Here is a 12,610-nt window from a genome sequence, read left to right on the forward strand (position 1 = left end):
ACATTAGAAGAGGTTTGAAGCAATCTGTTTGTGATTTTCCCATTCTTAAGAGTTTTTAAAAATGTAAAATTTCTGTCCTTATCCTTTCGGAGTATTGCCTGATTTTTTTTTCCTGGTCCTTAGCAAATCTTATTGAACATTTTAATAGTCATCACTTTTTTTGAATTTTCATGCCAAAAGTTCTGAGGGCAGGGTCACTGTATCTGGCTCATTTCCCAGCAGCTGATCAGCTCAGCCTACCTGCTGCTAGAGGCGAGCAGCGACCCCCACCCGAGGACCCAGCACCAGAAAGTGAAACTGCTTAGCTGGTTTCGCTGGGCGAAAACACACCACCAAAAGCAAACACCCGACGGAAAGCAATGCACTCTTGTTTCTTTTATTGTTTTTTGTCTTGTTATTACTGTTCCTTGGCTTTCTCTCTTTTGCAACAAAATAAAAAGCAATTTGGGTGCCACAGGAGAGAAATTTAAACATGTCACACATAAAAGAACGGAGTTTTTGTGGGATCTGCACTTTTTAAAATAATCCCATAAATCAAACAGACTGATCAATTTGTCAAACCGAACACAGAGTCCTCTACATACACAATTTAAAGAGTTAAAGAAAATGCATTTATATTTTTTAAAAATATGTCACAAATGTGTTTAAAAGGTAGATTTTGAAGCCACCAAACAACTTCTCTAAAACAGGGGTTCTATATTAACATTTTGAGTTTTGACAATCACTCGGTACTATTCAAACAATCCCTGTTTTCAAGATAGTTCTACCAAGCAACACAAAATGAGTCCCACACAAATACTGCTCTATGAGTGCCTTTATATTTTTTATACTTTTATGATTTTATTCCATATATTCTATCTTCAAAAAACAGTCTCAAGAAAAGAAAGCAACTTATGTCCCTAACTCTTCAAAAATTGTTTCTGTGGTTGGAAAGGAAGAAAAAACAGTGCACAACAAACACCTCAATTCTGAAGCGCCTGGATGACTTTCTCAAGAACCACAGTGCCTGAGACAACTAAAAAGCCACTTTCTCAGAAAGCTGATTTTCTAATCTTTTTGAGAACTGTCATAGAATCCAGAGGCAACACGACCAACCACCTTTCATTTACTGTCACAGATAATGGAGAAAACTTTGATCAAACACATCAGTTTCTGGTAAAATGATTTACTCTGCAGCTGCACCTTACGCTCTCCGGCAGGTCCTGTCCTGCCAGCAAGAGACACAGAGAGGACATCTCAGGCTCCAGAGGGAACATTTGGAGACCAGTTGAGGTCACACAGTGCTCCACCTGGGAAGGAGGTGACTTTGTACTTGAACTTGGGAAAACTATTCCTAACACTCCACGGTCATCTGAACTAAAACCAGCAACCAGCAATAAACACTATTCTCATCTGTGACTGGTAGATTAGGAAAAACCAACACAAAGACAACGCGGAATATTCCATCCAGGATGTTCAAGATAAAAATCAATTTAAAAAACAACACTTCGATTGTTTGTAGTACACCAATTTTAATAGTCAAATTTTAGGTAGATATTTTAATCTCAGGACACACTATAATTTTTTTAATCAAAAAAGCAGAGCAAAGAAAAGTTATTGCGGAAAAAAAAAAAGCTAGCCAGTTATTTGAGTTCACATTTGGAATAAAAATAACTTTCTATATATTTAAATGCAGAGTTAAAACGTAGTGAATGTGTATATATCCAAAATTTATAAACTGTATAGTTCTATGCCACATCTTTCTTCCTGGGTCCTGGTTAAGAAAGCAAACATTGTATTTTGAATAGGAGGAACCGAAGTTTACCTGCTGGACTCGGTGGTTTTAGTGCAGGACACCGTGCATTGCCATAGGGGCAGGCTTGCAACCCAGGAAAAACTAGAATAGGTCTTCTGTCATGCTGATAGCTAGAAGAGAAGGATCCCGTGTCAACGACACACCCTCCAATTGTGCATCTCCCTTACCTACAGCTTGTTCACCAGAGCCCTGATCAGGGTGTTGACCAGGACTGGAGTGTTGACTCAGAAGACAGATGACTTTCGGCACATGGGAACCGAGTATTGCAAAAGCTGTCTTCCACCCGTGTGCTAGTAGCTCACAGTAAGTCTCCAGCAGCCCTGCTCTCCGGCTGCAAACATCTCATTAGACTAATGCATTCAGCACAGGCAGAACACTCGATTTACCATAGCTACAGCAATGAATTTCCATTACAATGACAGCTTCAACCACATCATGTCCGGAAAACCAGCCAACCACTGGCTTTTAAAGAACACACACATTTTACATGCAGAAAACGAGGCCTGTGTGTGTGCGTGTGTGTGTTTCATGTTTCCTTCCTCTTAGCAGCCCAACTAAGAGAAATGTGCTATGTAGTTTTTTGCCGACACGAGCTGCAAGGTAATGACACTTCTGCTTCTTTGGTAGTTACGTCCTTGTAATAACCTGAATTATGTCACAATTGTCAGAATGGGTGTTTCCAACATTTCAGTTTTCATTACCCCTCCTCTGTTGCCATAGAAACCAGACTGTAACATCATCTCTTTGTCCCAGTCCTGCAGCAGTGAGGGCCAACACTGGGCTTATAAGATAGTGGTGATCTGACAGAGTGAATATTTGACTTCGGATAAAAAAAAAGGAGAAACGTTCCAACAACATCATCGTTCAGGGGAGCCCGTGTGTTTACCACAGAAATGAGCCTGTGCAGGTGAGTACACCATGGCTGTACATATTAACTCTGCAGCTGCCCATAACACCTGTGTACAGGTCATTAACACTGAGCCTTGACTTTGGCTACAGAACTATGTGTGTAAGTGCATAAGTGTTTCCACACTCCCAAATATGTTTGCAGCCTGTGTAGGGTGGATGCACCTTCTACAAGAAAAGGGCTTAGAAGATAGCCATGCTGCCTTCTCGGGACAAATCAGTTTATACTGGTGAAGGGACTTGTTCTTGTTTCCTTTTGCAGAATACAGCAAGGCTCCCCCATTGCTCATTTCATCCTCTCAGGGTACTGGGGTATTCACAAGTATTTCCTACAAGATGAAAAGCAACCTACACAGGCTTATTCCTGAGGATGAGCTGCGAGCACGTTCAGCCAGGACTAAATATCAACCAGCACTAATTAAGGCTTGGGCTTAGGCCACAACTTGGTTAGCTACTGAGAATATTAAAAAATGCAATACAACTTGAGGTTTTCCTGAATACACATGCAAAGTCACGCTAGAAAAAAAATACATCTCTCTCCTCTAATTATGAAGATAGGGGAAATTAATTTTTTTGAAGTCAAAGCATTGCACTTGTTAAAAAGCAATCAACCAATCATCCAATTTTGCTTTATGTGGGAAAAGGCACAGGTCTGGTAGTTTTTCATTTGAGTCACTTCATATAAGTTGATTTCATGAAAAGAAGGAAGAGGAAAGGGTGGGAAGGAAGAGGAGGAGAAAAGAAAGTAGAACCCGCTGGATGATTTAACTTTGGCCTGCATTTGTGAACCCTGTTGTGGGTCTGCCTGTGACTCATACACAATCCTACACCACATCCAGCTGTGAAGCCCCTTCAGTGAGCTGAGACACTAGGCCAGGCTTCATTTTTAAAAGTTTCTTCTGATAAATAAAACAAATCTTTCTAAAAAGAACCCGAACTATTCCCTATCCTTATTTAAAAAGTGGGGGGGGGGGGCTTGACGAATCTGTCCCCAAAAAAGGAGTTCTTCATTTTCCTGCCCAGCTTTGAGGGAGTCTCCATCTTTGGAGTCCAGGCTTCCTTATCCCCTCCCAGATGTCCTGTCATCATGCTTGTCCTGTCACCATGCTTGTCCTTAAGTGAGCTGTGCCTGGGATGCAGTGTTGCCATCTGATAGGCCAACTTGGCAACTTGGCAACTTGGCAGTGATGCCTACAACTGAAGCTAAATTAAGCTGGTTACCTTTAAAAATGTGTGTGTGTGTGTGTGTGTGTGTGTATATATATATATATAGAGAGAGAGAGAGATGATAGACTGATCTCATTGGGATTTCTTCCTTTCTGCAACCAGGACAATAGACCTTAAAAAATTAAACCTATGTATTAAAAACAATCCCAAATATTCTTAATTCCAAGAAAATTTTAAGTTGAACATGTAAGAGAAAAAAAATTTGATAGGATGTCAGGGATAAACTAAGAAGAAAAGGGGACTCCTCAGACCTAAAATCTCTAAATCGTCTACATTCTGATGACAACCAGGTTGCTTAGTTCGGGCCATGTTAATTTTCTTTGGCACTGTGGTTACATTTCTCCCTCAGACCAATGAAGCTTGCTCCACTCTTCCCCCACAAATGTCACCTGAGTGGTGCTTAGCAAGAGGTGACCAGAAAGCAGATTAATTTGGGAGGTGTCTCCAATGCAAATCCACTTACAGTTGTCCACAGTGGAAGACTAATCTTTCTGTGGGTTGCTGGCAAAGCCACCATTCACATCAAAACCATCCTTTGTTCTCAAAAGGTGTGTTTTCCAACTGGAGCATCAGGTTGACAGGACTCTGCCTTGAACTAGGGTCAATTCTATTGCAGAAAAACCTTGGTTACCATGATAATGGCTAAAGTTTACTGAAGAATTACAGTTTTATACAGTATCCCATTTACAGCTGTTGGTGTTATATATCATTTCAATATTACGGATAAAGAAACTGAGACTTGAGCATGTTAAAAAAAAAATTGCAGAAGGTCACATTGCTCAGAAATGGTAGAGATAGGATTTCTCAGGCAATCTGTCCCCAAAGTCATGTGCTTAATCATCCTACCACCTGGCCTCCTGGCACAGCCTCTTCTTATTCCATCTCTGCCATTAGCCCAATGATGTCAGGTGAATCACTGTCTTTCTTTAAAATGGAGGGGGAATGGTAATAGGAGACCAGAGCACCTCTGTGGTCCCTCAGGGTCTGATATTCTCCAGTCCTTTGAATGGCTTTCCTTGCCAGGCTGGAAGGCTGGAACAGACCCACATTTGGGGTTGGAGGAGTGCTTCCTTGTGGCTTCCTTCTTTAAGTAATTGTGGCTATAGCCACAATTACTAAGAAGCCAAGAACACTTTCTCAATAGGATAAGACTTGGGCAACTAGTGCTTTGGACTGTCGATTTGGGGCAGAAGTAAAGAGGAGAGAACGTAGAGAAAGAAGGAAGAAAAGCCAAGATTCTGTTCCTGAAGCAGGAAAGGGAGACCCAGCCTCCCTGGTAAGGGGTCCCACATCTTCTCTTCCATATTATTCAACACACTTTGCCTTAAGTGTCCCCAAAAACTTAGGAACCCCCCTCAGGGCTATGGAAAGTGTGAGGCTTATGATTATTACTTTACCAAAGGGGAAATAGAAGGAGCAAATGTTAACTTGGTTAGTGAGGTCAGAGTGGACTTCAGATCTCTTGGTTCCTCAGACTGTCACCTAAAGCCCTGACCTCCGTGGGGTTTGAACTACTCAAGCAGAGACATTTCAAAGTTAAAGGCAAAACTGGTCTTTGTAGTAAGCAGCAACTGAGCGTTCGATAAAAAGAGGGTTACCTAAGTAAATATATCATATGTCCACACTACAGAGTACACAAGGTAAGCTCTAGAAAGGAGGTCACAGAAGAACTTCGAATGACTTGAAAAACAATGTTTTCAATATATGATGGCTAAAAAACAATTGTAGGTTACAAAATAATATGCAGAATGGAATCTTACTTTGAAAAAAAACAATGATTTGCAAAATATGGAAGCAATGTTAATAGTAATGATTCCTTGGTGGTAGAATTATAAATGATCTTTTTTTTAAATATTTACTTAGGTGTAGATGGACACAACACAATGCCTTTATTTATATGTGGTGCTGAGGATCGAACCCGGGTCCCACCCGTATGAGGTGAGCGCTCTACCGCTGAGCCACAATCCCAGCCCCTAAATGATCTTTATTTTTTTACTTTCTTTTTTATATTTACTACAAAGAATCACCTAGTTCTTTTTGGGATAATAAAAACTTGTGTAAAGGGCTGGGGGTTTGGCTCAGTCATAGAGCACTTGCCTACCATGTACAAGGAAAACTTCCGATCAATCCCAGGACTGCAGAAAAAGAAAAAAATAATGAGAATTAATCAATTGATTAGTAACAGATTTTTCCTTGTCACATTTGTTTATATTTATTATAAATCTTAAATCACCATTAAAATAAAAATAATCTGGGGGAGTGCTTGGAATCCCAGGAGCTCGGGAGGCTGAGACAGGAAGATCATAAATTCAAGGCTGGGCTTAGCAATTTAGCAAGGTCCTAAGCAACTTAACAAGACCTTGTCCCAAAATAAAAAATAAAAAGGGCTGGGGATGTGGCTCGGTGGTTGAGACCCCTGGGTTCAATTCCTGGAACCAAATAAATATATAATAAAATAAAAACAATACCTTTGTCTCCCAGGAGCTGTAGGTTACATTCAGCAAAGGTCTTGGCCAGGGCTTCAAGATTGAATGTGTCCCCCAATTCACCTAAGCCATTGTGTTGTCCTCCATTCTAGGTTTTACCATCTTGAATATTTTGGGGTCCCTGCTGTATACTCAGCACAACCAATACAAAATCAGAAGCAGACTTCCTATCCTTCCCCACCCATGGGTTCCATGGTCAATGGGAATCATATCAGAGTTTATTTTTAGAATAGCTATGTACTAAAGAATAGGAAGTTGATGATCAAATGAAGTAAAAATCACTTCCGTCCAAAGCAAGGATGACTCACTCAAGTTCTCCTGGATGCAATACATGGTCATTTCCAGACAAGCCTCCTATCTGTGTGGCTCTGGACCTGTAACTCCAGCTAACATATAGGGATTATCTTAGTGGAAATTTTTGTCTCAAGGTCTGGTGGTTTGGTGGGTGGGAGCAGAGCCCAAAGATCCTCATTCCAGGCCACTGTCTGGTAACTGGACTAGTATGGTGAGCGCATACCAACATCAGCACTTTTCCTCCCTTGCAAGGCTGTAAATTCCAAGATGGCAGGGAATGGATCTTGTTCTCTACTGTATTACTAGCATGCAAGGCAGTGCCTGTTCTGTGTTAGAAAATCAACAAGTAATTATCACTGAATGAATGAAAGAAACTAAGAGTTAAAGTGGTGATAATCTTAATCAATGTTATCCAGGTTTTCAGACCAAATTCTTCCCCCCCAACACACACACACACACACACACACACACACAAAATAATAATAATTGATTTTGGATGTCAGTCATCAAAAAAAAATTGTCATTTGTTATGATTGAAAGAAAGGCTTCTGAGCTGGGGTTGTAGCTCAGTGGTAGAGCACTTGCCTAGCACATGTAAGGCACTGGGTTCCATCCTCAACAGGACATAAAAATAAATAAATAAAATAAAGGTGCTGTATCCATCTACAACAAAAAAAAAAAAAAAAGAAGAAAAGAAAAGAAAGAAAGAGAGAGAGAGAAAGGAAGAAAGTCTTCTGGACTAGGAATGTGGCTCAGTGGTACAGTGCTTGCCTGATAGGAAGACTGACTCTCTCTCTCTCTCTCTCTCTCTCTCTTTCTCTCTCTCTCTCTCCCCCTCCCTCCCTGTTTCTCTCTCCCCGCCATTAGCTATTAAAATTTAATCTCCTTGGGACAAGACCTTGATCCCTTCTGCTTTCAGTTATGTTTCTTTGAAACAAACGAGCTTCTCTTCAAGAGGCATACAGGTTATTTACAAGCACGTGCTCACCAGTGCGCAGGCGCAGTGCCATCCAGGCCTGTGCATACCAGGCAAAGCTCTACTGCTGAGCTGCATCCCCACTCCTCTAAGCACTTTTTGACTATTAGCTCGGTTTTCGTTTTCCTCCCAAGATATTTTCCCCCATGTTAGACATGTAAAACAAACTGTAGAGTGCTGAGAAACTTCTGGAACAGGAGAAGGAAAGCCTTAGACAAATAAAGCAAAGGTGCATGTAATTTCAGCTGATAAAAATTACTGCTTCGGGGCTCAGTTTCTAAGAAAGGTGATGGTGGAGCTTGTGTGTGTGTGTGTGTGTGTGTGTGTGTGTGTGTGTCTAGGGAGGGAGGGAGAGACACAGCAAGACTCTACATTTTTAGATTTTTCTTTTAGAAAACAGCCTTTTCGGGTTTCCTGTAGTTTCTAAAATAAAGTCATGGATCACCTGAGGCTCCCTCTCTATTTGAGGAACAACTCCAAGATGGGCCCCTCTGTTACCAAACACACCCTTGTCCTTGAAACAAAGTTTGAACCTGAATGCAGACTAGCAGTCTGAAAATTTTATTCTCTAATAAAAAGCAGCTGGTTGCTGAATGAAAAGCAGCTGATTAATAAATCCCTTACAGACAACCAACTTCAGAGTGGACCATGTCTCTAATAAACCCACATGAGGTATAATGTGACGCAGAGATGGGGTCCAAAGAAAAGAAACATCTAAGAGAAGAGGGAAATAAGGATGCAAGTAAACAACAAAAACAACTCAAACTGGCTTTAAAAACATAATGCATTAACCAGCAGGGAGTCCAGAGAGTTTAGGGTGAAGCTGATTCAAGAGCTCAGTGATTGGGAGGCTAAGGCAGGAGGATCACAAGTTCAAGTCCAGCCTCTGCAACTTAGTGAGACCTTGTCTCAAAATAAAAAGGGTTGGGATGTTGCTCAGTGGTTAGGCACCCAGGGGTTCAATCCCTGGTACCAAAATTAAAAAAAAAAAAAATTTAAAAAAAGAAAAGCACTCAATGATGTCAGCAAAGATATGGTCCAAATTATCTTATGTCTGGTTACCTTCATGGTCACAAAAGGGTTGCCAGCAGTTTCCAGGCCCCATACTTCCCCATTCCCTCCAGTCTGGCACAAAAAGCTTCTCCAGGTAGTTTCCACACATGAGCAAACAACCTTCTTTCCAAGAACCTACTGATGACACCCCTCTCATTTCATTGTCTGGATTTGGTTCCCGCCCCATCCCTGAACTAATGACTGCCCCCAGAATATGCTGATTGGCTCCAAACTACCTTTAAAACTGAGAGTGGGGGATGGGGTGCTCTGTTTCCCCCCACACACCCCCACTGGAGCTTCCTGGGGAGGGGTGGGAACGTGAATGAGAACTGTGTTGCTCTTCTGAACAAAAGGGAAGAGCAATCAGGGGCCAAAATCAGCAAGAAGGTGGAGTGGGAGCCACCTGGGAGGAGAGGAGCACCCGCGCGGGAGAATGTTCAGGTGTCCTGCGCTGCACACGTGACCCCAGGTTCTGCCGCCCTCTTAGACACAGATCTTCAGGAAAGACCACAGAAATTATGAAATGCTTGATGTGGTTGAATTTCTTGGTAGAAACTGATGAAGACTCTGAGTTTTGCATCCTGGGTCACCGCAGGCGAAACCAAGATAACCGAGAATCCGGGCCGGCCTGGGATTGTGACACTGTCAGCCTGGGGAAGCAGGTTGCCCTGCAGGGAGGACCTTGACTTCCCAGGATGTGAAAACCCAGAATTTATGGGGCAGAGGGGCAGCCACTGCCAGAGAAGCCACAGCCCTCAAATTGTGGGTGTTCATTTAGTTGAACTGCAGTTTTGTTTTTTCCGGTTCTGGGAATTGAACCCAGTCTGAACATGTTGGAATGGGAAAATGAAAGCCTCAGACAAATCTCTATGTGTACACCAAAGAGCCAGAAAGAAAAGATTTCAAGTAAAGTAAGATTGCATGCAATTTCAGCTGATTAAAAAAAAAAAAAAAAAAAAAAACCACCACCAGGCAAGCGCTGTACCACTGCACCACATTCCCAGCCCTGAACTAGTCTTTTTTTGGGGGGTGGAGAGGGGGATGGGGGGCAGTACTCAGGGGCACTCAACCCCTGAGCCCCATCCCCAGCCCTATTTTGTATTTTATTTAGAGACAGAGACTCACTGAGTTGCTTAGGGCTTTGCTAAATCGCTGAGTCTGGCTTTGAACTCATGATCTTCCTGCCTCATCCTCCTGAGCTGGGATTACAGGCGAGCGCCACCATTCAGGGCCTGAAACAGTCTTTTAACAGACAGGGCCTGGCCTTTGGGAGAAGAGGGCTGACATGGCTGCAGGGATGCCTGGCAAGTGTGTTTCCCAGTGCAGCTCAGAGCAGGCACGACCTGAAGGGACTTGCTGAAGCCGGGTTCTGTCCACTTGAACCTGGTGGAAACCCCTAGATGCCTTGGAAGCCCGAGGAGCTGGTTAGCAAGCTCCCTCCAGCTTGGGGGCTGAGGGGATGCCGTGAAGGGCGTGAACTGCCTGCTAGGGGCAGTGACAGGACATGGCCACATCTGGGACTGTGCCCTCTGACTGACCATCCAGTGACCAGCCATGGCCTCTTTGGACCAAGTAGGAAACCCAGAAAGTTAGGAGGACTCTAGGGAGGGATGCCAGGCTTCCCTCCTTTTTTGAAAGAAGAGTGCAAGGCATTTACCTCCCTGTGAACCCTGAAAGAGATGCGAACAACCAAACCTGAAGATAAAAAGCAAGTTTAACAAGGATGTCCCAGTTTTATGGGAAGCCTGAGTGGCTGAGTGCAGGGATTCTGGCTTGACCACGTCTATGACCCTGGCCAAGAAGCTCAAGCCCTTATCCTGTGTGATTTAGCTTCTCAGGCACTCAAGAGGGATTCAAAGCTGGGACAGAGATTGTATAAATAATTGGCACATACACATTAGATGCTGTAAAAAGGAAAGGGGAATTTAAGCAGCACAAATACGCTGCGGTGAGCAGAAGGGAATCGGGTAAAAGCGACAAAATTGTAGAAGCTGGGAGGCAGATTGGCAACGGAACTGGCCTGAGAGACCTGAGAAATATGACCATTTATTCTAAAGTGGGGCAACCAGATAAGTGTTCTGTGTACATCATGGGGCCCAGGAAGCCTCTGAAACCGGAAGCCCCAGAGATCTCCAAATGATGAAGGGAGGGAACTAAGAACAAGGCAGGATCTTCTCCATAGCCCTGTACTGCTGGTGGCTGTCCCCCAACCCTGTCAGAATGCAGGTTTACTCTATCTCTAGGGCCAGGAATAGCCCCAGGGAGAGGTGCTGCACCAAGAACAAATCTGAGAAAAGTTCCCATTCTGAGAAGTGAGACCCACAGCCCCCACCCTCTCACTGGCTAGACTGTGCACAGGGAGGCTAATACCCCCAGGAGTGACATTGGAGGCTTCCTTGAGAGAAACTGACCAGCTACAAGAGAAGCCCTACACTGACAGTTGGGATTCCTATGCAAGAGTCCGACCTAGCAGATGCTCCTCCAGTGAAGCCCACTGGTGACCACATGCAAAGAGATTCTGATCACAATTTAAAGGCTGAACTTCAGTGTGAGCCTCTGACATGAAAGAGACCAAAACCAAAAACAGGCAGAAAAAGAATCTGGAGAAAACAGACAAAATTCAAGAAGAGAAAAAAAATTAAATTATGACCTAATATCCTGGAAGACAAAAATATAGCATATTATATCAACAACACCCTGGAAGACAAAGTATATTATATTACATGGATAACACGAGAATGGGTTGCTATATTTCATAAAGACATTAAAAGCTAGGAGAATTAAAAATTTGAGAGCAGAAATGGAAAATTTACTAGAAGGATCAGAAACTTCCAAGGTAGCAGAGAAAAAAACTAAAGAGGTAAAATAGAAGATTACAGAGAGATGGGCTCAGGAGAGGGATGGCAGACCAGGGCCAGGGAAGGGGTTCACAGAAGTGAGCCTCTAATTCCCCCTCCCACAAGTTTATGTTAGCCAGTTTTTTTGGTTGCATTTTGATATCTCCTTGGAGGAACAATGGGCTTGGACACACTAGTCTGGCATTTTGCTGACATGAATAATCTAAAATGAATTTCAATTGCAGCATTAAGAAACCATGCCTTTTTTTTGCAAAACTATGTTAATTGGGATTCTCTTGCTCTCTCCTTTGAAAATACTTGGGCAGGAAAGCACTCTGAAGACATATCAATGGACATAGGTGCCAGAACACGATGAGTCCTGAAGGTCAGAGAGGCACTAAGTCTCTTTACTGTAGAAACTTTATCCCTTGACCCCCAGAGGCCACGTCAGGAACATGTTAACCAACAAAACTGCACTGTAGGTACCGTATCATCCAGGCCCAGCGTCCATTTCCAGAACTGAATCTCTCACCACATGACAGGACTTTCCAACTCAGGGCTACCCACAATGGGGGAGTACCCTCCCTAGGTTCCCCAAGAAATACCTTGGCCTCTGCATAAGAAATTATCTGCCTCTTTTTTTGGGATGGGAGTAGCTCTCCCTCTGAAAACTTTTGACTTCCCAGACAGGTGTGGTGACTCCTCAAACAGATGATGACATCTATTAATCAACATTTCAATTCATGCAAAACAAAACAAATACATATTTTATTAATATAATTTCCCATTTTCTCAAAAGAAATTAGGAGAATCAGGACAACATGCTCCAGAGCTCACTTAGAATTTGTCTAAATTTGGCAATTTCCCATGGATGTGTCTTGTTAAACCCTGTGTAATTGGGAGTTTGTCCAGGCTAGAAATGCCACATGTCCCTAATAATGTCCTTGTTCAGCTGGGACATGGCCTAAGGCGGTGAAGTTTTGGAGTACTACATTTCTCAAAGCCGTTATTCTTTCAGTGATGTATTTCCAATCTC

The 12,610-nt window shown here is 42.8% G+C and overlaps 1 protein-coding gene across 1 annotated transcript in view; it reads right to left on the minus strand.

The window, feature by feature from the left end:
• SCML4 (Scm polycomb group protein like 4) overlaps nucleotides 1-2,093 on the minus strand; it is a 103,347-nt gene extending 101,254 nt beyond the window's left edge. Inside the window, exon 1 of the mRNA XM_081295899.1 lies at nucleotides 1,963-2,093. The gene's annotated coding sequence lies outside the window, so the exon portion shown is untranslated. The remainder of the gene's footprint in view (nucleotides 1-1,962) is intronic.
• Between the last annotated feature and the right edge of the window lie 10,517 nt (nucleotides 2,094-12,610).

This window comes from Spermophilus citellus (genome assembly GCF_964194105.1).
Source record: "Spermophilus citellus genome assembly, chromosome: 5".
NCBI lineage: Eukaryota > Metazoa > Chordata > Mammalia > Rodentia > Sciuridae > Spermophilus > Spermophilus citellus.